The sequence below is a fragment of the Scyliorhinus torazame genome, chromosome 22, assembly GCF_047496885.1.
Source record: "Scyliorhinus torazame isolate Kashiwa2021f chromosome 22, sScyTor2.1, whole genome shotgun sequence".
NCBI lineage: Eukaryota > Metazoa > Chordata > Chondrichthyes > Carcharhiniformes > Scyliorhinidae > Scyliorhinus > Scyliorhinus torazame.
Genome location: NC_092728.1, coordinates 94,314,174 through 94,340,396, shown reverse-complemented (window position 1 = coordinate 94,340,396; position 26,223 = coordinate 94,314,174). Strand labels below are relative to the sequence as shown.

General features: G+C 46.4%; 1 protein-coding gene across 2 annotated transcripts in view; it reads left to right on the top strand.

The window, feature by feature from the left end:
* The first annotated feature begins 3 nt into the window (after positions 1-3).
* Positions 4-26,223, top strand: part of LOC140399231 (volume-regulated anion channel subunit LRRC8A) — a 98,158-nt gene continuing 71,938 nt past the window's right edge. For both annotated transcript variants that reach the window (XM_072488627.1, XM_072488628.1), the window contains exons 1-2: positions 4-157; positions 12,349-12,457. The gene's annotated coding sequence lies outside the window, so the exon portion shown is untranslated. The remainder of the gene's footprint in view (positions 158-12,348; positions 12,458-26,223) is intronic.

The following is a 26,223-nucleotide window of genomic DNA, read 5'->3' as shown; positions in this document are numbered from 1 at the left end:
TCTGACGCCACTTCCGGCGGGCGGGGGATGGGGATGTTTGTGCCGGGCGGGAGCCCCTCCCCCCACCACAGCGACAACTTCACCCCCACCCCTCCCTCCCGAGAGCAGCCGCCGGTGTGAAGAAGCCCTGCCGAGGGAGAGCTGCTGAGCCCGGGAGGTGAGCTTGGAGACCGGCGGTTTGTGTTTCAGTCAATCCCCTGCCCCGGCTCAGTGTTACCGGGCGCCCATCTCGGCGTCTACACCCGCGGAGTGGGGCTGGCAGCCCGGGATCTGCTGGGCGCAGCTGGCAGCCCGGGATCTGCTGGGCGCAGCTGGCAGACCGGGATCTGCTGGGCAGGGCTGGCAGCCTGTGATCGGCTGGGCAGGGCTGGCAGCCCAGGATCGGCTGGGCAGGGCTGGCAGCCCGGGATCTGCTGGGCAGGGCTGGCAGCCCGGGATCGGCTGGGCAGGGCTGGCAGCCCGGGATCGGCTGGGCAGGGCTGGCAGCCCGGGATCGGCTGGGCAGGGCTGGCAGCCCGGGATCGGCTGGGCAGGGCTGGCAGCCCGGGATCGGCTGGGCAGGGCTGGCAGCCCGGGATCGGCTGGGCAGGGCTGGCAGCCCGGGATCTGCTGGGCAGGGCTGGCAGCCCGGGATCTGCTGGGCAGGGCTGGCAGCCCGGGATCTGCTGGGCAGGGCTGGCAGCCAGGGATCTGCTGGGCGCAGCTGGCACCCTGGGATCTACTGGGCGCAGCTGGCAGCCCGGGATCTGCTGGGCAGGGCTGGCAGCCAGGGTTCTGCTGGGCAGGGCTGGCAGCCCGGGTTCTGCTGGGCAGGGCTGGCAGCCCGGGATCTGCTGGGCAGGGCTGGCAGCCCAGGTTCTGCTGGAACAGTTGGCAGCCCGGGATCTGCTAGGCATCACGGTCAGCCTTGGATTTGCTGGGTGCAACTGGCAGCCTGGGACCTGCTGGGCGCAGCTGGCGGCCTGGGACCTGCTGGGCGCAGCTGGCGGCCTGGGACCTGCTGGGCACGCAGCTGGCGGCCTGGGACCTGCTGGGCGTGCAGCTGACGGCCTGGGGCCTGCTGGGCGCGCAGCTGGCGGCCTGGGACCTGCTGGGCGTGCAGCTGGCGGCCTGGGACCTGCTGGGCGCGCAGCTGGCGGCCTGGGACCTGCTGGGCGCGCAGCTGGCGGCCTGGGACCTGCTGGGCGCGCAGCTGGCGGCCTGGGACCTGCTGGGCGCGCAGCTGGCGGCCTGGGACCTGCTGGGCGCGCAGCTGGCGGCCTGGGACCTGCTGGGCGCGCAGCTGGCGGCCTGGGACCTGCTGGGCGCGCAGCTGGCGGCCTGGGACCTGCTGGGTGCGCAGCTGGCGGCCTGGGACCTGCTGGGTGCGCAGCTGGTGGCCTGGGACCTGCTGGGCGCAGTTGGCGGCCTGGTACCTGCTGGGTAGAGTTGGCGGCCTGGAACCTACTAGGCAGAGCTGGCATCTGGTGGGCAAGGTTGACAGGCTGGGATATCCTGGGCGTAGCTGGCAGCCTGGGACCTGCTGGGCAGAGCTACAGCTGAGGATCTGCTGGTAGGCTTGGGACCTTGGTACCTATTCAGCTAAAAACTATGACCCTGACTTCCATGACTTGACAGCTCAGGATTCAGTATGCATTGTCTGTTGATCATGGCACTGGTGGTTGCAGATTGAATTTGCATATTGGTTGAAGTTGGCAGACTCTTGAGTCGGCTGGCACAGGTTTGCAATTTTTAGAGGCTTTAGTTTGGGGATCAGTGGTTTTGGGATGGCATTGATACTTCCATGATTGGGGCATCTGAAATGAGGCATTTAGTAATTAGTCGGGGGAGGTGTGGTATTGTCACTGGACCACTTGTCCATCTCTGGGGAGCTGGGTTCAAATCGCAGCACACTAAATGGTGAAGTTTGAATCCAATGAAAAGTCCATTGATAGCCATGAAACCATCATTGGTTATTGTAATAACCGATTTGATTCATTAATAACCTTTAGGGATGGAAATTGCTGTCCTTACCTGGTCTGGCCTACATGTGACTCCAGATCCACAACAGAGCCACAGCAATGTGGTTCAAGGGCAATTACAATGTGCAATAAATGCTGGCCCAGCCACATCCTGTAATAAATGAATTTTTAAAAAGTTAGTCATTGGGTTATTCCCGCCTTGGTTCACTGTGTGGAGTTTGTGTGTTCTCCCTGTGTCTGCGTGGGTTTCCTCTGGCTGCTCCGGTTTCCTCCCACAGTCCAAAGATGTGTGGGTTAGGTCAATTGGCCATGCTAAATTGCCTCTTAGATGTGCAGGTTAGGCTATGGGTTACAGGGATGGGGCGGGGTGGACGGGGGAATGTAAATTGGTAGCTCATTCAAAAGGGCTGGTGCAGACTCGATGGGCTGAATGGCCTCATACGTTGTAGGGATTCTATGATTCCTTGTCTTAAATTGCAGCAAGTTCCGATCCCCATTTATCCCTGTGCTTGCTGACCTACATTGATATTATAAATATTAACTTTAAAATTTTCATCCTTGTTTTTAAATCCTTCCATGTCCTTGTCCCTTCCTGTCTCTGTAATCTCCTCCAACAAAACAACCTATCTGTCCAAGACTAAACCGGTTGACCCCTAGGTCGGGGAAGGTATCAGCTATGGCTAAGGAACTCCGGGGGTTCATGGAGGTCATGGGGTGGAGATTTGGGAGGCCGAGGGGGAAAGAATTTTAATTCTACTCGCGTGTGCACCAGGTGTACTCCCAAATAGATTTCTTTGTGCTGGATAAAATGCTGCTGGAAGAGGTGATAGATACTGAATATTTAGCAATAGTGGTCGGACCACGGCCCGCATTGGCTGGACCCAAGAGTGAGCAAAGGAAGGGCCCAGCGCCCATAATGGAGGTTGGATGTGGGGCTGTTAGCAGAGGAGGCGTATGTGAGGGAAGCCATCCGCGGGTATAAAAAGATCAACAATATGGGGGAGGTGTCGGTGGGTACGGTCTGGGAGGCACTGAAGACAGTTATCAGGGGGGACTTTATTTCTATTCAGGCACACAAGCAGAAGGTGGAGTGGGTGGAGATAGAGAGACTGGTGGGAAAAATCCTACAAGTGGGCAAGCGGTACACCGAGAACCCAGAGGAAGGGCTTTTGAAGGAACGCCAGAGGCTACAATTGGAATTTGATCTCCTATCCAAAGCAAGGCGGTGGGACATCTGAGGAGGGTGAGGGGCGGTGTGTTGAGTACGGGGAAAAGCGAGCAGGATGCTGGCGCATCAGTTGAGGAATCATGAGGCGGCGAGAGAGATCGGGAAAGTGAGAGATACAGTGGGGAAAGTGGTCTTGCATCCGGCGGGGATGAATGGAGTGTTTTGAAATTTCCACCGCAAGCTGTATAAATCGGAACCCCCAGCCAGAGAAGAGGGGATGTGGCAATATTTGGGAGGGCTGGAGTTCCCGAAGGTGGACGGGGAGCTGGTAGAGGGCCTGGGGGCCCCAATTGGGCTTGGGGAGGTAATAGAGGGGCTGGAGGCGATGCAATCGGGTAAGGCCCCAGGACCGGACGGATACCTGGTGGAATTTTCTAAAAGATTTTCGGGGGTGCTGTAGATAAGGGCCGTCAACGAAGCAAAGGAGTTGGGAGTGCCCTCCCCTACGTTGTCGCAGGTGTAGATCTCTCTCATTTTGAAGCGGGACAAAGACCCGGAAAACTGTGGGTCATCTAGATCAGTCTCCCTATTGAATGTGGATGCCAAACTGCAAAGATCCTGGCCACACGGATCGAGGATTGTATTAGGGGAAGATCAGATGTGTTTGTTAAGGGGTGGCACCTGGCGACCAATATTAGGAGGCTCTTGAACGTTATCATGATGCCTACAGAGAGCTGCAAGGTTGAGATGGTGGTGGCTATGGACGCAGAGAAAGCCTTTGATCGGGTGGAGTGGGGGTACTTCTGGGAAGTCCTGGGACGGTTCAGGTTTGGGCAGGGATTTGTGGAGTGGGTCCAGTTGCTTCATCAGGCACCGGTGGCAAACGTGCGCATGAATCGGGTGAAGTCGGAGTATTTTAGGCTCTACCGGAAGACGAGGCAGGGATGTCCACTCTCCCCACTGCTGTTTGCCCTGCCATAGATCCTTTGGCAATGGCGCTGCGAGCTTCGAAGGTATGGCAGGGGATAGTGTGGGGTGGTGGGGGGTCGTGGAGCATAGGGTCTTGCTCTATGCGGACAGTTTGCTCTTATACATATCAGGCCTGTTGGGGGGATTGGAGCGATTATGGGTATACAAGAGGAATTTGGCCGATTCTCGGGTATAACTTGAACAAGGGCAAAAGTGAGGCTTTTGCGATCCAGACAAGGGACCTGGAGAGGTGATTGGGGTGATGCTATTCAAGGTGGTGGGAGGGAGCTTTAGGTACCTGGGTATCCAGGTGGCACAGGAATGGGGTCAGCTCCACAAATTGAATCTGGGTAGGCTAGTAGAGCAGATGAAGAGGGACTTCCGGAGGTGGGACGTGCTCCCGCAGTCTCTGGCGGGGACGGTACAGACTGAAAATTACAGTCCTCCCGAGGTTGCAGTTTGTTTTTCAGTGTCTCCCAATTTTTATCCCCAGGGCGTTTTTTGGAGGATGAATGCAGTAATTTTGGGATATATTTGGGCCGGTAAAACCCCGCGGTTGAGGAAGGTGCAGCTGATGGGGGGGAGGGGGGTGCTGGCACTTCTGAACTTTATTAACTATTGCTGGGTGGCGAATATATCGATGGTCAGGTAGTGGGGGAGGGGTCGGTGTGGGAGCGAGTGAAGGAGGCATCCTGTAAGGGCACGGGGTTCAGGGCTTTGTTAATAGCAACTCTGCTGTTCTCGCTAGCTCGGTACTCCACAAGACAGTGGGGCAGCACAGGGCTTTGGAGGGGCGTCGCTGTGGGCACCGATATGCGATAATTATCGGTTCACTCATTTTGGGGATCTATTTATTGATGAGGGTTTTCCGAGTTTGGAGGAGCTGAAGAAAGAGTTTGAGTTGCTAGGGAACGGGTTCCGGTACCTGCAAGTAAGGGATTTTGTACGGAGGTGGTTCTCGAGCTTTCCACGACTCCCGCAAAGGGGGCTGCAGGTTAAGATGATGTCGAGGACAGGAGTTGGGGAGGGGAAGGTCTCGGAGATTTATAAGGAGCTGATGGAGTGGGAGGGAGCCCCAATAGGGACGGTGAAAGGAAAGTGGGAAGAAGAGGGGGGGGGGGGGGGAGAGGAGTAGTTGGAGGCTGGGTTATGAGAGGAGGCCCTGCGGAGAGTTAATGCGTCCTCGCCGTGTGCCAGGCTCAGCCTGCTCCAATTCAAGGTGGTCCACAGGGCTCATATGACTGTGGCCCGGATGAGCAGATTCTTTGAGGAGGTGGAGGACAGGTGTGGGCAATGTGGGGGAAGTCCTGCGAATCATATACACATGTTCTGGGCGTGTCCGAGGCTGAGGATTTGCGGACGTCATGTCAAAGGTCCTGCAAGGGAGGGTGGCTCCGAGTCCAGAGGTGGCGATCTTTGGAGTATCGGAAGAGCCCGGAGCCCAGGGAGAGAGAGAGAGGCCAACGTTTTGGCCTTTGCTTCCCTGGTGGCCTGGAGCTGGATTTTACTGGGATGGTGGGATTCGGAGCCCCCGAAGTCAGGGATTTGGGTTAGTGACTTGGCGGGGTTTCTCAGGCTGGAGAAAATTAAATTTGCCTTCAGGGGTTCGCTTGGGAGGTGGCAGCCGTTCATTGACTTCTTTGAGAAAAATTAGACTGTCAGCAGGGGTAGGGGGTGAGGGGATGGGCGGGGGGGGGGAGGGAGGCATGGAAGTGACGAATAAGGGTAGGAAAACCAATGGCGGGAGGGCCGTAAAATCTGGCGGTGTGTTTTTATAAGCTATGTTGGTTGGGGTTTGTGTTTGGGGGAATTATGGTTATTTTGTTATGTTCTATTGGGTTTTATTGTTGAAAAGTGTTAAAATTATAAATGCCTCAATAAAATATTTTCTAAAAAAAAGCTCTGTGTTCCTCTATTTCTCGCCTCTTGTGCATTCCCAATTTTAATTTCTCTGCCATTGGTGGCTGTGCCTTTGGTTGTCTAGGCCCCTATCTCTGCAATTCCTTCCCTACACCTCGCCACTTCTACACCTTGTTTTTCGCCTTTAAGACCTTCCACTTTGATCAAACTTTTGGTCATTTGATGTAATATCTCCTTATGCGCTTGGTGTTTTAATAATAATAATCTTTATTAAACACAAAACAGTGATTAGCACTGCTGCTTCACAGCGCCAGTTCAATTCCCGGCTCAGGTCACTGTCTGTGCGGAGTCTGCACGTTCTCCCCGTGTCTGCGTGAGTTTCCACCGAGTGCTCCGGTTTCCTTCCATAAGTCCCGAAAGACGTGCTGTTAGGTGAATTGGACATTCTGAATTCTCCCTCTGTGTACCCGAACAGGCGCAGGAATGTGGCGACTGAGGGATTTTCGCAGTAACATTATTGCATTGTTAATGTAAGCCTACTTTTGACACTAATAAAGATTATTATTATCTTGCAGCAGTGATAATGACCTTGCTGTGTCTCCCACTTGCCATTCGACTTCATGGCCATTAAAGCCATTCACCTTGCTATATGTGACAGACATTCTGCCTTGAAATGCTGATGGTTTTTTCCTGTTGCACTTGCTATTCTGGTGGACCCATATGTGATTTTTTTTGCAGCAGATTTGAATTATAAATTGCTCTTCCCAAGTGAAAAAAAAAACAGTGGAAGAAAGTTCCTCAGTAATGTTTCAATTTTAGCGAAGCAATAAAAATGTTTGGTTACAGTTGGACCTATACTTTCTGCTAATATCAGTGGATGATTGCAATCGGAAGGTAAATGGGGTTCCGAAGATTTTAGTCTCCATCATTTCCTGCAGAAATACCCTCCACCCAGGCATGAGGACAGTACAAATAACGAAATACTAATAGCAAAAATAAATTGTGGAATTACTGAATGCTTCCTGATTTGCGTGAAAATGTCATTTAGCAAAGCCGGCTCCGTGGTGCATCCACTTAAATTAAGAAAGGCACAAAACTTTACACTTTGTTTATGGACTTTGGTCTTTGAGAACTTGCATTGTGGCAGAGGAGTATATTTTGAGGAAGGATGCAATGCTATACCCAGTTACAGGTCTGGTTACCAGTTGCAGCAATTTTAGGTGATGAACAAAGTGTCTAGGTTTAAAAAGTTTTTTCCCCCCCCTGCTGTACTGTATCGGAACCAATTTACTGAAAGCAATGATGAATGAGGGCTCTATCATTCCATTTTTCATGGCAAAAACAATATATATATACAAAGTCAACAAACTTTTATAAAAGTAAACTATTTTTAACTCTTCTAATGTTTCCATTTGGCTGTGACTGCAGACATGGAGGCCATAGTGCCTCTATTGTGCAAGAGACCGGAGAACAATAAGTTCAAGGTAAGGTTCACAGACACCCTTTAAAAATGTTCCTATTCTAAGTTGGAAGTCAAAATCTAGCTGTGCAGTGGGATTAAGATACTGAAAAGGGTTTGGTGATTATAGCCGACGGCAGTCATACTGTCTGACATTAAAGGAAGTCCCATTGAAAATTTCTCATCAACTTGCTCGACTCTTCCTATTGTATTGCAGCCCATTGCCAAGATTTGTGTGTGCTATTGTTCTAAGATGTCTGCTGTAGTGAATCTGATGACAAACCTGCGAGCCAAGGTCTAATAGCATCTGAGGCGTAGCAACTACCCATCCTGTTCTTTTACTTTGTTTACAGTTTTTAATTTATATTAATTCAGCAGTAGTTTTTTTTAAAAAAAAGGTTTAGACTTGCTGTAAAGCTCTGCTGGATTGTTCAAAAACAATTTTGATTTTAGTTTTGCAGGTGATGTGATTTTTCTCCCTGTGCATTTGGGGGTTGTTTCATTCTATACTGTTGTCACAGTAGAGCAGTTGAGCTATTAATTTATGGTACTGTGCAAACGGGCTTACTGTTCCATAACGGAAGGAGACCTATGAAAGCCCTCTTGTGAAACATGTCCTTTTTAACAATGGCTTAGGAACAAGTGTAGAGTTCAACATGTGATGAGTGGTGGGGTAAATCTGAATCCTATTGCGTGGAACAGTCAGCACCCCTAGTTAAACGGAACAATTTTCCTTTACTTTTTGTTTAATTCGGGGCAATTTAGCGTGGCCAGTCCCACCTACCCTGCACATCTCTTTTTGGGTTGTGGAGGTAAGATCCAAGCAGACACAGGGAGAACGTGCAAACTCCACACGGACAGTGAACCAGGGCTGGGATCGAAGTCAGCTCCTCGATGCCATGAGGCAGCAGTGCTAATCACTGCGCCTCCCTGCCGCCCACAATTTTCCTTTCCAACATTTTAGTCCAGCACAGCATGCAGTGATGGATGCTACCAGAGCAACAGCAAAGTGTTACAATGCAGGTACATGGATGTAAAGTCCTTTGTTTTTTTAAAATAATTTTTGTTAAAATTTTTAACATTTGAAAAACATTACATCACAAAAATAAACCTAACACAACCCCCCAATCCCCAATCAACACCCCCCCCCCCCCCCCAACAGATGACGGTAATTAGTTCTCCAAAATGCAGAATAAAAAAACCCTACCTCTTGTGGAACCCCTCATTCACCCCTCTTAGGGCAAATTTCACTGTTTCTATAAGCAGGATGTAATCCCTTTGTGATGAGTCCCAGTTTCAGCTATATCCTGACAATGGAGCACGTTGTCCCTGTTAAAGGAGCACATCTCAGAGAGAACTGACTCAGATGACAATTTAAAAGGAAAGAACAAGGTCTTGCCAGCAACCCGTTAGCTTGATAAACCATGATACAGGTGTACCTGTTGAGGAAGAGCAGGAGCCGGGGGATATAGTTTAAAATAGGGACACGAGACTCAAAGGAAAAGAACTTTGTTAAATCTGTTAAAGCTGCTGTACAGATAGTAAGATTGATTGAAAAGCAGAAAAAACATATTTTAAATTGTTTAAATTGGCCCTGTTTATTGACTGGCTAAAATAAATACTGTCTGTTTAGGACTGTAATACTTTTCCACTTCTAATCTGTTTCTGTTTTTGTTTTGAGTTTGTAAATCTATTTGTAATTCTGCTGATGTGAACTTACTAGGCGCACAAATAACTACCACTAACTGTAAATAATTTGACAAGCTTAGCAATTAAATCTATGAACAACCTAGAAAGAGCAACAGACAGAACATGCAAGAAAGGTTTGTGCAGATACACCATGTATGTAGCTTGCAATTTGGAAAAGGTATATTTTGTTTTCCTCAAGTGCCGAAGATGAAAATGGCAGGAGGATTGAGAATCGCCAGTGGCAATTGCAACCATTCAATGCAACCATAATCTTTGCAAAAATCTTTACTTCAGGATTATAGGAATCACAGAAGTTCAGATTTCTTTCTTTTCTGTCCTAATGTAATTTTGGAGCAATACAAGTGCTGACTATGATGAGTATAGATCTTCAAATATTTAATATTTGTGGTTATGTTCATTTAGTTTGAAATCTACATCTACCAAACCGTCGATTGTATTATTTGGCAATCATGCAATGGATTTTATTCCCATTTTTAAATTCTGTGTAGAACTTGAAATTATTGAAGGTCAATGCTTCCATGATTGAGAGCCTAGCCCCTGATCACAAAGACATCTCTGGCATTGCACAAAGAGTGTAAACAGAATGATGTTGATTATAAACCGTACTGATATTTATCTACCAGCATAAGAATGTTGAAGCTACAATGCTGTGTCTTGGAATCCTTCCACTTACGGCTACCCTTTCAGAGAGTGTGGATTTTAGTTTGGTCAGCCAGATATCCTGAAACAAGCAACAAAGCACAGTATGTACGTAAGAGTTTTCTAACTAAGCTACGGCCTCTTTTCTGATATCAAGTGCATCTCCGGGCATGGTGGTGCAGTGGTTAGCACTGCTGCCTCACGGCGCCAAGGACCCGGGTACGATCCCAGCCCCGGGTCACTGCCGTGTGGAATTTGCATATTCTCCCCGTGTCTGCGTGGGTCTCACACCCACAACCCAAAGATGTGCAGGGTAGGTGGATTGGCCATGCTAATTTGCCCTGAATTGGAAAAAAATAATTGGGTACTCTAAATTTATTTTTAAAAAATCAAGTGCATCCTAATCACCCAATCACTAAGTTTACGCACCAGTGGTTAGTGAGAATGAAGACTTAAGTATGCGTAGGCATACTGCTGGATTTTAACCAGCAAAAGACATGCACAGGTGAGGTTGCGGCTGCTTACGCAGCCAAACCTACCCTCCCTGTCAGGTCATTAGCTTCCAAGATAGCCTAGAACTAAGTGGGAATAATCCAAGCCTCCAGGATGGGTGCACCTTTCCAAGTTCCACTAATGGGCCAAACTCACTGTGCTCGACAACATCAGCGGTGTTGTCGAGCACTGCAGATCTGAGGAGATTCCGACTGCCTCGAGTTTGATGGCACCACACCACCACCCACCCCCACTTCAGACAGCATCTTGGCTAGTGTATGCTTTCCCTTTGATAGTATTATAATGTAAGCTTTTTAATGCAGTTATTTTTAAATGGTTACCACTAACATAAAAATAATGCTGAGCGAAAACCTAGGGTAATGTTTTTCTAATAGCAACAAGATATGGTCCAGTGGAGGAAGCTGGCAAAAAAAATTGCAGGGATTTGTAGTGTTTGTGGATGGATGGAGATGGATCAATAATGCCTTTCCTCACATACATGGTTACTGTGCTTTGCAATGTTGGAGAACTATTCGTGTATGCACTTGTCGCTTTTGGTAATGAAATGCAGTTACATACTCAAATTGTTACTTTACTTCAACCCTCGCCTCCTGAAAATGTTGATGTGCAAAACCTGAGGCAGCAATTGTTTTCTGATACCTTGTCCATGTAGGAAGGATCATTACAACCAAGGCAGATCCTGCCCTCGCCTGTTACATTTCTAGTGTCAGTGTACATCAGTAACCAATTGAGTTTGTCTCTTCCCCATATCTTGACTTCTGTGGCCAGTTTCAGCGCCGAGAGCTAACTTGAAGCAGATTTGAGACAAAATCTGGACGCTTCCATATCTTTTTAGCTGAGACAGAAACGTTAAGACTGAGTCATTGGATTGGGGTAGAATTGTGTGATTCCACTAGATGTTTGCCTTTCCAGTTTGTGGAAGGGAAAGCATTAAAACAATGTCAGTCTGGGTCGGAGCTTGACTTCTGCTTTTGAGTTTATCCCTGCCGATTCAGTATTTAGTCTACTGATTTACAACAGAACCATAAGTTCACTGTAAGAATGCATGCCATCAATTATTTCACCAATTAATTTTTTGGAAGGGGTGGTTTGTCAAAGTTTTGTACATTTAAGTTGTATCTGATGTATGATTTTATGGAAATAAGGTGACAGGCAGAATAAAAATAATCTAGCTGTCGTATCTAATTGTCTAACTTTCAATGAACTTTATTGATGCCTGTACAATCAACGACATTAGGGTACTGAATGGTCCATTTTTCATTTTTTTTTTGTGTGTTCTTAAACTGTCAAGACAGAAGTTTATATATTCCTGCAGTTCGTGTAAATAACCACAGCAATTTACTAATAAATTCACGGGGTAAGGGTCACCTTCACATTTATGACTGAGGAGCTGGAGGATGGCTTGCATCATTGCAAGCAATAGTTTGCTGTGATATTTTAAAATATTTTTATATAGTGTGATTTATTTATTGACTTTTATAATCTAGTTGTATAATATGAATGAGTGAGAGATCAAAGTGTCAGTTTGACACTTTAAAAAAAACTTTGTGAATTTCACAATGGAAAGATTCCAGGAAGAAATTGGCATGGAAACTTTGTTATAAGTGTTAAACAGTGTGCCCTAACAATGTCTATTACCCGTTCACTTTTCCCAAGTAGAAATAATTCTTCTGACATGAATTTTTGAGATGGCTGGGAGGCTGAGATTCCTTGCTGTGAAGTACAAAACAGGGGCAGCTCTCACTGTGTTGCTTCGGTGTTCTGTTTATATAGTATCACAGCAACTCTATTGTGTACATGGGGATGAATTTCAGTAGTAGCAAAACTATTTTAGAATGGTTTACAGTTTTCACCATTCTAAGATTGTATTTATAAAAAAAATCTAATAAAGAACTTTAATGAACATGAATAAAGAATGAAATGCTGAAGTGGGGAGAGTTGCTTATAGGTAGGGTTGCGATAAAGTACAGAGCTCGGCGGAGATCACAGATAATGTTTTTCTCAGCACTTTGCTGTCATAATCATTAAGCCATTTAGCTATCTAATCAGTTTTGTTTCTAAAATTTCAGTGACAGCAACTGCTCCTATGGCGCTGAGAGAATACAAGGTGCCCAGAGTTGGTGGGGTTGTCTACCTGACACAACGAGCATCTGAGTTCAGATAACAACCAGCAATACGGTGAGTGAAATAAAAGTCTAAATACTATACTGGACAGAAAAGGAAGAAGCAGCAAAATTAGTGAAAAGCATATAACCAGCTTTGTGTATTACTAAACCATAGTTAACCACGCAAGGATCAAAAATTTTACTGTAGAAATAATTTCCATATACAACTAAATTCTCTTATTAAAACTTCATTTTTTTGTCTTGAGAAAAATCCCCCGTTAAGCACAATATTCTTATGGCATAACTTTGCTTGCTTAACATGCAGATTAATAGGGAACAAGTGGGACTTTAATAAAAGTTATCCTGCACAAGACAAGGACAATGACTGCTTATGATGAAGATAAGGGGCAATGGAACAGCTGGAGGAAACTAAACCATAGGAGCACATTTGAATGGTTTATGAAGTCAGCTGAGTTCTGTTCCTGTACTCGTACTGTGTTTTGTGTAAACACAGAACATTGGAGCTGCTGACACCAGTAGACGGACCTGACTTATTCCACATAGTACAGGCTAAGAGACCATGAGAAAAGATCTTAAGGAACAAAAAGTGTAGTCGCAATTGACTGAAGTTGCAGCATTAGTTAGTAGCCTGCAAAGAAGTGATCTCCGTCTTCAGCTGGATTAATGAATCAAACTTCATATCGGATCTCCATTTTCTAAGCAGTTTCTACACACCAGAATATTTGACAGACTGCTTACTAAGTTAAATGAACTACATTTAGATGCAAATTGCAAGTAACTACACTGTCGGTCAAATGTTGCAAGTGACATCTGAAAAAGTCATAGTGAGTTTTTTTTCTATGTTTGTGTGCAGGTCTGCAACTTTAAACCAGAGCTGAGATCAGGTCCCCTTGGGGTTTGGGTTTTTGTAGTCGGTTCTACTATAAATGAAAGATGATGTGTATAGACAGTACCATTGGTTTTGAATGACCTGGTAATGCAACAGCACAGTAAGCCATGGACTAGGAATATGTTGATTTCCCAGACATGGGGGGCTGGATTCCCCATTTCAGCGGCTAAGTGGGAGGTTTATGATGAAAACAATTGGTGCTGACCCCTCACCAATTCCGGGACCTGTGAGGGCCTAGCAGCAGCGCCAGATGAAACTCCCGTCTCCCGCGCCGAAAATGGCTGGAGAATGGCCGGGTCCCTGGCTGCGCATACGCATGGCTGATGACCTGCAACGGTCGTGCCGTGCAACATGCGCCGGCTGTCCGCGGACCCGGCCCACCATCCGCGATCCCACGGGCCACTCCGACCAGTCCCCCGAGCACTCGTGGAAGCCTCCCCGGCCAGCAGCACGGATCCCGGCCGAGTGTGGCGGCTCTAGATGCTGTCCACAGCTGCCACGCCGGGTTCCCGACTGCTGAGACCAAACATGTCCCGCGCCGTCAGGAACTCGGCCCATCGGGGGTGGAACATTACGGGAGGGCCGGCCGACGCCGTGCCAACGACGTTGCAGTGGCATGCGACACGATTAGGCCATTTCCGAAGGGGCGGAGCAGGGCTGACCGGCGTAAAACCAGCGGCATCCCCGATTTGGGCGTCGGGGTCGATTCTTCGCCTGATCGCCGATTCTGATATAGGCGTCGGGGAACAGAGAATCCCGCCCAGGGTTTTTTTCTTACCAGCTAGAATAGGTGTAAGACACCTGCAGTGGAAAGAAGAAAAATTGATCAGCTAGTGATCCATTTCTCCTACAACATTTGAGGACGAGGCAAAAGAGGGAATCATCAGCCAAACCTGAGAACATTACTCTGCACATAAAACAAACAAATGCTGGAACCAGAACTGACGAAAGGTGAAACGTTAACTCTCTTTCCTTCTCCACTGAAGCTACCTGATCTGAGTATTTCCAGCAGTTTTTGTTTTTATTTCAAAGTTCCAGCATCTGCAGTATTTTGCTTTGGTACAGATTCTCTCTAGCTTTAGTGGGACAAGTAGCACAGTGGTACTGAACAAGGTTGAAAATTGTGTGAGAGGGGCAGAATACTGAAAGAGTGCAGAAAATTGTGTTCTAACATGTATCGAGCTCATCAGATTAGCTGTATGGCCGTCATCTTAACGAGGTCAATTGGAAATATGAACATGTTCATTTCATTAACTGTTGTTTCAGTCTCATTATTCCAGCGGTATATTGTACAACATCAATCCTGAGCACAATAAATTTCTAATTTAAGTACAATTTTATCTTGACATAATTGTCAGGAGCACCAGGGCATAGAGCTGAAGACAGAGTGAGATAGCTGGCTGATGTATTATATACTTGAACTGGCCAGGTGGACCACAGTGGTCTTCGTAGTTTGATACATTTCTCTGGTAGTGATTGCAATATTGTCAGGTTACAAGAATAACTATGTAAATTTATTATTTAGAAATAAATCTGATTATATATATTTATATTATATATAATATTGTGTATGGTGTAAGTCACCCTTACTGTTACAAGATATTGGTTATATCAGAACTGCATATTTTGCATGTGCTGATTATCATGATACTATAGTGTATTTTTAAAAATGGATATTATGCTTGGTCATCTCTGTTTAATTTCCTTTGCAACATGATCATTTCACACCATGGTAGAGTGAAGATTGCATGGTGTTAAACCCATATTATTATTGTTTAAAAAGGAACCAAATGAGAAGTTAGGAAAAATAATCTTTTTAACTTTTAAGCAGAGTAATTACTCCTAGAATATAGCCTTTTCCAGCACTACAACGCACTCCCCACACCACCAAACGTTCTGTTCTTTGACTCTGCGGCCTCTTGTGTAGTCATGCTTTCTCAGCCCTGTCATTGAGAGCTGTGCCTTCAGCCACCTTCAGGTCCCATGCCCTAAGAGGGTGTTGGTGACCATGGACCTCCATTGGATTGGTCCATGATTATTCTTGGTAAAGTGATATCGTGGTTTGTCATTATCTCCTGCATATGGCTGACCAGAAAACTCTCTCACTCTTGCCACCCGCCATCAGGCATATTGGAAAAGTTTACAGGCAGATGATCAACCTGTTTAGCCACGTTATGAATGTACCTTCCATGGCCATCAAGTCCTGAAGTGGGATTTGAACTTGGAGCTTCTGGCCCAGAGGTAGGGATGCTACTGCTGCACCACAAGACCTTCTCCTATGCCCCATGCTCTGGAATTCTCAAACTAAATCTCTCTACCACCTCACCTTCCTTCACACTTCCACAGCTTTCGATAACCTTTTCTAAAAATCTCCTTTGACCCAGCCTTTATTTCTTTTTTTTTTTTATGATTCTGTGAATGAACCTTTGGAACTTTTTCCGACATTAAAGGCGCTATATAAATGTGAGTTCTGATGTGATTTTGCAGCTGATTATATTGACCAAACAATGAATGAAACCTAGAATACAATGTTGGAACTCTGAAGGAGGAAACTTCTGATGTGTGCTTCTTGAGACAAGTTTTTTCTTTTTGTTGACAATACCATAAATGCTCAAATTTAAATTCAACTTGGCACAGCAAGAATTGCTGGCAAGGCTTACAGGGTCAGTCAAGGTTATGGCTTTGATTAAGTTCAGGTTTGTTGTGAAAGCATCCTATGCCTATGGATACTTCCTGCAGTAGATTTATCTAAAATTATGTCAGTTGGCTTAGTCAAATTCATTGTTAAGCATCAGAAGACTACTTCCTTATAGGTGAGGTGGCTTTTGACTAATCAGTATTACTTCATCCATGTTTGAGGAACTGACGACCTCTCCTTCTAATGGAATGACCTTTTTGGCTCCTGCTACCATTCAGGATCAGTGGCTACTGTTAGTCTCAGCACAGTCTGTAATGTGGGATCAGTGTGCAGTGTCTACTAGTTTCACTCAGCTTGTGTTTCTCAGAGTTCTCTAGACAATTGTGTATGGAGTGTTTTTTTGGACAAGGCAATGTTTATCCTTTTCTGGAGTACTAAGTAGATTTTGGTCGTCATATTGCAGGCAGAACAGAAAAGCATTGGAAAAGGTGCAACAATGAACCATCTGTTTGATACCTGGCAATAAGACATTTTGGACTGATGCCGGGAGAATCAAATGCCTACTTAAAGGGCACAGTAATATGTACCTGATAGTGTTTTTTTTGCGGTTATGTTAAATGTTCTGTTCCAGTGTTGAAGTTGCCTACAAAAATAGTGTTCAGTCAATAGTGTTTTTGGTCTGTTTGTTACAGTAAACATCGCAAAACGTGTAATCTTGTTTTGTCATTTATTCAGCTATTAACTCGAAGTTCGAATTTCTTTTGTAAAAGTTGTAAAAGTTATCGGTCTCTGCTGGGATCGTAACACAAGAACCTTTGATGGAAAAATTATAAAGCTCAGCACTAGTCTGGTGGTCGATATTCAATGTAAATAAAAACCTAGTTGAATTTTTGACCTAATACTTATTAAGCTGTCTACTCAGACAGAAATTACTCATTTGCCTTCCGATAGCACCACCACAATTCATTTAATGAGTATTTTGTCTGGGTGCACAAATTAAATTGGCCACAAGCTGGCAGGCTACCAAAATCCCATAAAGAAATATTTAAAATACATACTCTGACAATATTTGAACCAAGACAAACGCTTGATCCATCATGATCAGCATCACCACATGTTAGTTCACCTAGCACATAGTCTTCCCATTTGCACAACCAACCTCCTTGCACAAGAAGTTCCCTACTTTGTTATATCATCTTCTATCCTTAGTTATATTTCTGTGATTTTTTTTTTTTAGGTTATGGAATCTCGTGTCTGATTTTGTGAATCACTCGAGACAGCTGATGTGAGGCATCTAGCTTCCCATCGGCTTGTCAGATCTATGAGGCTTACGAGATTGTGTAATGCAGAACTTGCTCAGCTATTTGTTTTACAATTGTGGTTTTTTTTGGAGTACTGTACTTTCTTCCCCTCTTTGCCCTAAAAGAAGCTTCGTGAAGGGAAGGTCATGCCTGACTAATCTTATTGAATTTTTTAAGAGGTGACTCTTTTTAAGAGGACATGGGAATGTCTATGAATGTAATTTATATGGACTTCCAGAAGGTATTTATAAAGTCCCACACAAGAGACGGTGAACTAAAGTGGAAGCCCACGGAGTTGAGGACAAATTATTGACAAGGTTAGGAAATTGGTTGAGTGGCAGGCGGCAGAGAGCGAGGATAATGGGCAATTACACTAATTGGCAGGCGGTGACTAGTGGTGTACCACAGAGATCTGTGTTGGGGCCTCAATTATTCATACTATTCATTAATGACTTGGATAATGGCATAGAAAGTCATATATCCAAATTTGCAGATGACACAAAGTTAGGTGGCATTATAGACAGCCTAAATGATGGCAGAAAATTGGAAGGCGATATTGACAGATTAGGTGAATGGGCAAAATAATGGCCTAGATGGAATTTAATGAAAGCAAGTGTGAGGTTATCCATTTTGGACCAAAAATGGATAGAGCACAGTATTTTCTAAATGGAAAGAGGTTAGATACAGTGGCTGTCCAAAGAGACTTGGGGATTCCGGTGCCTAGGTCCTTAAAATGCCTGGAACAAGTGCAAACAATAATCAAAAAGGCTAATGGAATGCTAGCTTTTATATCTAGAGGACTGGAATATACAGACCGACCGGGGTTATTCTGCAGCTGTACAAAAACCTGGTTAGACTGTACTTGGAGTACAGTGGGCAGTTCTGGGTACCACACCTTAGGTAGGATATTTTGGCCTTGGAGGGCGTGTAACATAGGTTTACAAAAATGATACCTGGATTACAGGGGTTAGGTTACGAGGAGAGATTACTCAAATTAGATCTGATTTTGCTAGAATTTAGAAGGTTAAGGGATGATCTGATCAAAGTATTCAAGATATTAACAGAGAAAGACAAGATAAAGATAAACTATTTCCACTGGTTGGAGATTCTAAAACTAGGGGGCATAGTCTAAAAATTAGGGGTAGACCGTTCAGGAGAGGTGTTTGGAAGCATTTCTTCACTCAAAGAGTGGTAGAGGTTTGGAACTCTCTCCCACAAATAGCAGTTGAAGCTAGCTCAGTTGTTAATTTTAAACCTGAGATATATAGAATTTTGTTAAGCAAAGATATTAAAGGATATGGGCTAAAGACAGGTATATGGAGTTAGGTCACAGATCAGCCATGAGCTCAATCAATGGTGGGACAGGTTTGAGGGGCTGAATGGCCTACTCCTATTCCTATGATTCCTATGTTTTAAAAAATTGAACAGTAGTAATAAGAAGTATACTAAGAAAGTAATCTTGAATAGTTTCTAGAAAATGACCCTTTAAAAGTAACTCATCAAAAGTCATGTTAGCTGTTCCAAGACAGTTCCTTTATCTTTTTAGTCTGCATGCCAGATCCCACAACTGCAGCCATAGCTTTAACTAGACAAGATCAGTAAAATGTTTGCAGTCAAGTTAGTATCTTCGTTGCAACAGTGCTGCTTTAAATTTTGGATTTCTACTTTGCCAAAGAACAGGATTAAAACTTCTCATTCTGGAAAAAGCTACTTAAAGCTATCCCTGTGTTAAAGCATAGGAAACATAGGAACAGGAGTAGTGCCAGCCTGGCAGTGCCACCTGAGCTTCCTGACAGTGCCAGGGTGCCCAAGTTGGAACTGCCAGGGTGCCCAGATGGCCTTGCTGGGGTGCCAGGCTTGCAGTGCCATGGTGTCCAAGTGACATCAGCAGTGCCAGGGTGCCGCCCTGCCGATATACCAGCACCCCGGGACTTACGATTGCCTAGGAGATCCCCCAAATGTGCCGGTACGCCTGGTTGCCGTTTGTGGGGACCAGTGCTAATCGCGCCCGGCTGTGGTCTCCTCGGCGTGGCCGGTAGATCCTGGGAGCCAGTTCAATCTGGTAAAGGCAGAGTTAAGTGAGTATTTAAACTCACTTAACTCTCTGAGTCTGGATCCCACCCATTGTGGGTGGGATTCAGATTGCAACATCTCATGTGATCTCTTTAAAATTCACGAGGCGTAACAGCCATCGGGAATCCCAGGAGACCTCTTCCGGTATCTACCAGCCGCGTCCCGTCCTGATTCCGGCGGGAAGCAGCCGGTGGATCATGCCCATAATCTCAATTTATCCAGGCTAAATTGTTTGTCACCTGTCTGCCCATTCCACTCGCCTATCTTTATGGCAGCCCTGCTCCTTGCTGGATAAACTCTCTCAGCCATCGAAAGGAGCAGGGTTTGAGCCGTTTCAGTAAAAGTCAACCTCCGCCCTAGGAAAAGTCTCACTTTGACTTTAACTTTGTGCCTGTGTAACTTGGCTCCAATATTTTCTGTGATTTGGGCTTAATTCTGTAATAGTTAAACTTTGAGTTTGGAACTAAGCTAGGATGAATCAGGAATGCAGGAAGACTGCACATTTCCTCCCAACCCACCCCAAACACATCTGTTTATTCAGTTCATGTTCAGGCTTTCATTTACGAAATGGGTCAGGGCTAATATTACTGCAGCGGTAGTCTGTGGGATGATGCCATCTCTAAGCCTTTTGAGGGCCTCTTGAATATTTACGAATGCCCACAGATAGTTGGTGAAGTGGTTTCATGTGCTACAAAGGTAAACCAGCAAATAAAAACTACAATTGCTTGTATGTTTATTGAGCTATGTCTTTCCAGTAAGTGAATTCTTGAATAACAAACTGTGCTTACATTGACTAGAATGATTTTCCCAATAACAAGCGTTTGTCAACTTTGATATTTTTCCTCGCTGTGCACAATTCCGAAATCAGCACTCCAGTGCGGGTAGGGGGAAATGTAACATAGTTAGTACCATCTGTTTCATCAATTCAAATATTTAAAATTATATGACCTGTTCTTTATAACTACTCTACTTCAAAATGACTTTTACACCATGTCCTGTTTGAGTCAAGGGGCTTAAAGAATGGACACAGTGCAGCGAATTGAACAGTAAGACTCAGATCTGAATTCCCAATCTGGATCAGTAGCTCTGGTGTGGGAGTCAATGTGTGCAAGGTCATCTGACGCAAAAGAGGAAGTGAAAATTGTGAGTAAACCATGGATCACGGTCATATTCTTCAGCAGCTGCAGAGTTGCAAAGGTGTGGGAGCCAATTGTGTGCCAGCGACAGGCGACAAACGGTTCAGAGAGATTATAAGTAGAGAAAAAGATTGTCAGCGAGGAGAGAAAGCGTAAAGAATGATCTCAATTTTTTTTTAACGTGTTTGATTAGTCAATCGAAATGCAAGTCTTGCATTCTTCAGGAGAAGGCCATGTTCTTCAATTTTAATAAAGAACCATCTGTGTCGGGTCAGTAATTTTATTATATATGTGCTGTACATTGGGACAGACACATCGGATTTGGGCTCACAGGTTGAAGCTGGACATAGGCTGCCCATAATTTCCAAACTGCTTCTGTTCCTGAATGAAGTGCTCTGGCTTTGGTGGTCACAAACTGTTGTTGATATAATATGTCCTCCAGCTGCATTCACACAATTTTTTCCTTTCTAAAAATAAAACTATTTCCTTTGACTTAGCATTTTCTTCCTGAAATTCTTTTTATGGCTCTGTAACTTGGTAACTTGTGCTGCATTGATGTGCGTTATTTCATTTCCCTAGCTGTATTGCATGCCTTGAATTATATCTGCACCTTTTCTTCTGCTGCAATTGAGTATGGTGGGTACCACTTAGTTTTGGAGTTGGGGTGGTTAATGTATCTATTTCCGTTCAATTAGCCGAGAGCTGTGTAACTACACAATAGCAAGTTGTTGGTTGGACACTGAATCTTTACTGGTCACATTGAATGTTCTGTGTGGGAAAATCTGGCTCAGTTTATTGAAGTGATGTCTTGGCTACTGAAGCTAGATTGAATTAGCAGAAGAATTGTTATAAGAGCTTCGACCCTCACTAATAAAGAAACTTATCCATCTGGGCAACTGTTATCATGACATTACATTGACAAATTTAAGGGTGCATTATACAATAGTGTAACTAATGCTGATGTCTCAATTGTGCATTCAACCATTAGTTTGGTCTTGACTTGGTCTGTTTTGGGTGAAGTTTCACAGGAATGCTTATTATTGTCTTTCTGTATTTTGCATGTGGCTGTAGAGTATTAGGCTTTCTCGATTAATAGTGTGAATTGAACACTGTTGAAGAACCTTTTAATCGTTTAATTATTTTTCCAACCACGCTTTCAATTGGTGTGCATTTGTTAGTTAGGCAGGTCTGTACAGTGCTGGATGTTGATAATGGGAAGTTACGGTGTAGAGAAGAGTTGAACTGTCAAAGAGTGCAATTTTCAGTTTTTAACTTTTAACACACACTAATATATATTATATATAAATATATTCCGTTTTTAGGATTACTTTACTGTGTGTTACCTGAGAACGATTTCCAACTTTATATTCATGAGTGTATGAGAGGACTTGTAAAATCTGGTACTACATTGCTGTTAATCTCTGTTACCAGGTGATAATTTTGTGTAGTTTGTCTTCACATAAAAGAAAAGTGACTCAAGGTTATCATCACATATTTATACTACTCGGGTTCATGATACAAATCTGCATTTTATTGTCAGAATAACATCTCGGCATCATCTAGATTGGGACATTTCTTTCCCACAAACCAAGCTACAAAGTTTACCGTTGTGTAATTGACGCTGTACCTCAATCATGAGGAAATGCTGATCTTAGCTTTGTCTTTCACTTTGAAAAAGAATCTGAAGGCCTTTTCAGTTCTCGTAAAAGATTCTGGTAAGTTAAACTGAATGTGTTTACAGAAATCTGTTGTTGCAGTTAGCTTGCACTTGAACTTATTCCAGCCTCCAGGAGACCAGCGCTCTGTGTGTGTGTGTGTGTGAGAGAGAGAGAGAGAGAGACTTTTTAAATCATTCTCACCAGCTGTGAGATTCATTCCTTGGTTCTCTCAGGAGAATGGGTGTATTTTGAATGCACTTGGAGTCCACTGGATAGATACTGAAATGTCAGAGCAATCTGCCAGATTTCTGCTACTGAGAAGGAAACATCTTTCCTATCATTTAGTTTACACCATTTAAAACTAAATTGTTGTTAAGTGCACACTATTCATCAAATTGATTTCTACCCTCCATTTGTTTCCATTTCCCACACCGGTTGTGGCCTTTGTAACTAACATTGCTGATTAACTGTTTTTTGTGCTGTGGGTTTATGCCAAACAGGAAGTGGCCTGAGACTGACTAAATCTATTTCACGTGGAACCCTTGCAGGCAGGAAATTTTCATCCCATCAGTCAGGATAAAATTCATCCACAGGTGAAAGGTCACTGTTACCATCCCAGTTGATGTTGTAACTGGAAGGAAAGATCCCAGAAGGAAACCCTGGCTCAAAAGACCAAAACTTTTACTTTTTTGTATAAAACGTGTGTAGCGCACAAAGACTCCGAGAGACGAATAGAGTGAAGTCGATGAGGCTTTATTAAGCGTGACTGTTCCCCCGCAGTTCAGTAGACTGCCTGCGGGGGAGGACTCCTGGTACTTATACTCCGCCTTCAGGACGGAGCTAGAGGTCAACGTCCAACCAGGACACGGGATCTGTCAGCCAATGACATCACGGCTTCACAGTCCCACATGACCCCTAATGCATACTACCACATTCACCCCTTGTTAAAAATGAACCCGGCGGGGTGATGCTTCGCATGGTGGTAAGGGTTTACAAGGCTGGTCCTGGGAGGAAAACTTTCGCATGTTATTACAGTATGTACAAGGTTTTTCTTTTGTTTCGAACTATTTACAGTAATCGTCAGGAAAAGACAAAATGTTCTCGTTAAAAGTCCACATATTGTACTGTTAGATCGACGCCACGAGTCGGTCGGGCGGTCTGGTCGTCTGTGTCGATCGCCTCGGCCCCGGTGGTGGTGGTGGTGCTTGTTCCGGTGTTGCCGTCTCTGGGAGCCTTACGGTTTCAGCTTGGGCTTCATTCCTGGTCGGGCCTGGGAGGAGGACCGATCCTCCTGGGAAGGGGGCGGTCGCGGGGTGCGGCGGTGGCAGGAAGGGGGGGGGGGGGTTGGGTGATTGGTGTCGGGGGGGTGTGTGTGTTGCCGGCGGGCGCCGGATCCCTCAGGGAGACCGTGTCCTGTCGGCCGTCGGGGTACTCCACGTAAGCGTACTGCGGGTTCGCGTGAAGGAGGTGAACCCTTTCGACCAACGGGTCCGACTTGTGCGCCCGCACATGTTTTCGGAGCAAGATGGGTCCTGGGGCCGCCAGCCAGGTCGGCAGCGACGTTCCAGAGGAGGACTTCCTGGGGAAGTCAAGGAGGCGCTCATGAGGCGTTTGGTTAGTGCTAGTACACAGTAGTGACCGGATGGAGGGGAGGGCGTCCGGGAGGACCTCCTGCCACCATGAAACTGGGAGGTCCCTGGACGTAGGGCCAGTAGGACGGGTCTTCCAGACCGTGCCGTTCTCCCTCTCTACTTGCCCGTTCCCCCGGGGGTTGTAGCTGGTCGTCCTGCTCGAGGCTATACCGTTGCTGAGCAGGAACTGGCGCAGCTCGTCACTCATGAAGGAGGACCCCCTGTCACTGTGTAGGTATGCGGGGCAACCGAACAGTGTGAATATGGTGTTCAGGGCTTTAATGACTGTGGCCGCGGTCATGTCAGAGGAGGGGATGGCGAATGGGAAGCGGGAGTACTCGTCCACCATATTAAGGAAGTATATGTTGCGGTCGGTGGAGGGGAGGGGTCCTTTGAAATCCAGACTAAGGCGTTCAAAGGGGAGGGAAGCCTTAATCAGGTCCGCACCATCCGGCCTGAAAAAATGCGGTTTGCACTCTGCGCAGATGTGGCAGTTCCTGGTGACTGTACGGACCTCCTCTAAAGAGTATGGGAGGTTGCGGGACTTAATAAAGTGGTAGAACCGAGTGACCCCCGGGTGGCAGAGGTCCTCGTGGAGGGATTGGAGGCGGTTAATTTGTGCGTTGGCACATGTGCTGCGGGATAGGGCATCGGACGGCTCGTTCAGCTTTCCGGGACGATACAAGATCTCGTAGTTGAAGGTGGAGAGCTCGATCCTCCACCTTAAGATCTTGTCGTTTTTGATTTTGCCCCGCTGTGCATTATCGAACATGAAGGCTACCGACCGTTGGTCCGTGAGGAGAGTGAATCTCCTGCCGGCCAGGTAATGCCTCCAATGTCGCACAGCTTCCACTATGGCTTGGGGTCCTTTTCCACTGAGGAGTGGCGGATTTCTGAAGCGTGGAGGGTTCGGGAGAAAAAGGCCACGGGTCTGCCCGCTTGGTTAAGGGTGGCCGCTAGAGCTACATCGGAGGCGTCGCTCTCGACCTGGAAGGGGAGGGACTCGTCGATGGCGCGCATCGTGGCCTTTGCGATATCCGCTTTGATGCGGCTGAAGGCCTGGCAAGCCTCTGTCGACAGAGGGAAGGTCGTGGTCTGTATTAGGGGGCGGGCCTTGTCTGCGTACTGGGGGACCCACTGGGCGTAGTATGAAAAGAACCCCAGGCAGCGTTTTAGGGCTTTGGAGCAGTGCGGGAGGGGAAATTCCATGAGGGCGCGCATACGTTCGGGGTCGGGGGCTATTATCCCATTGCGCACTACGTAGCCCAGGATGGCTAGCCGGTTTGTGCTAAAGACGCACTTGTCCTCGTTGTACGTGAGGTTCAAGGCTTTAGCGGTCTGGAGGAATTTTTGGAGGTTGGCGTCGTGGTCCTGCTGATCGTGGCCGCAGATGGTTACATTGTCGAGATACGGGAACGTGGCCTGTAACCCGTGTTGATCAACCATTCGGTCCATCTCTCGTTGGAAGACCGAGACCCCTTTTGTGACGCCAAATGGGACCCTTAGGAAATGGTATAATCGCCCGTCTGCCTCGAAGGCTGTGTACTTGCGGTCACTTGGGCAGATGGGGAGCTAATGGTAGGCGGACTTGAGGTCCACGGTGGAGAAGACCTTATATTGGGCAATCCGATTTACCATGTCGGATATGCGGGGGAGAGGGTACGCATCTAGCTGTGTGTACCTGTTGATGGTCTGGCTATAGTCTATGACCATCCTTTGCTTCTCCCCTGTCTTTACTACTACCACCTGTGCTCTCCAGGGACTATTGCTGGCCTGGATTATGCCTTCCTTTAGTAGCCGCTGGACTTCGGACCGAATGAAGGTCCGGTCCTGGGCGCTGTACCGTCTGCTCCTAGTGGCGACGGGTTTGCAATCCGGGGTGAGGTTTGCAAACTAGGATGGGGGTTGCACCTTGATGGTTGCGAGGCCGCAGATAGTGAGTGGGGGTATTGGGTCGCCAAATTTGAAGGTTAGGCTCTGTAGATTGCACTGGAAGTCTAATCCCAGTAATGTGGGGGCGCGGAGTTGGGGAAGGACGTAGAGCCTGTAGTTTTTGAACTCCCTCCCTTGCACCGTTAGGGTAACTATGCAGAAGCCTTTGATCTGTACGGAGTAGGATCCTGCAGCTAGGGAAATCTTTTGTGCGCTGGGACGGATGGTCAAAGAACAGCGTCTTACCGTGTCTGGGTGGATAAAGCTCTCCGTACTCCCGGAGTCGACTAGGCATGGTGTCTCGTGCCCGTTTATCAGCACCGTTGTCGTCGTCGTCGTCTGGAGCGTCCGGGGCCGAGCTTGGTCCAGCGTCATTGAAGCCAGACGTGGTTGTAATGGTTGAGCGTCTTCTTCGAACCCCGTGGAGCCGTCGACACTGGGGTCCGTTGTTGCCGTCCAAGATGGCGTCGGGGGTGAACAAGATGGCTGCCCCCATGCATCGCACATGGCTGGGGGGTCACAAGATGGTGGCGGGGGTGGACAAAATGGCCGCCCCCATT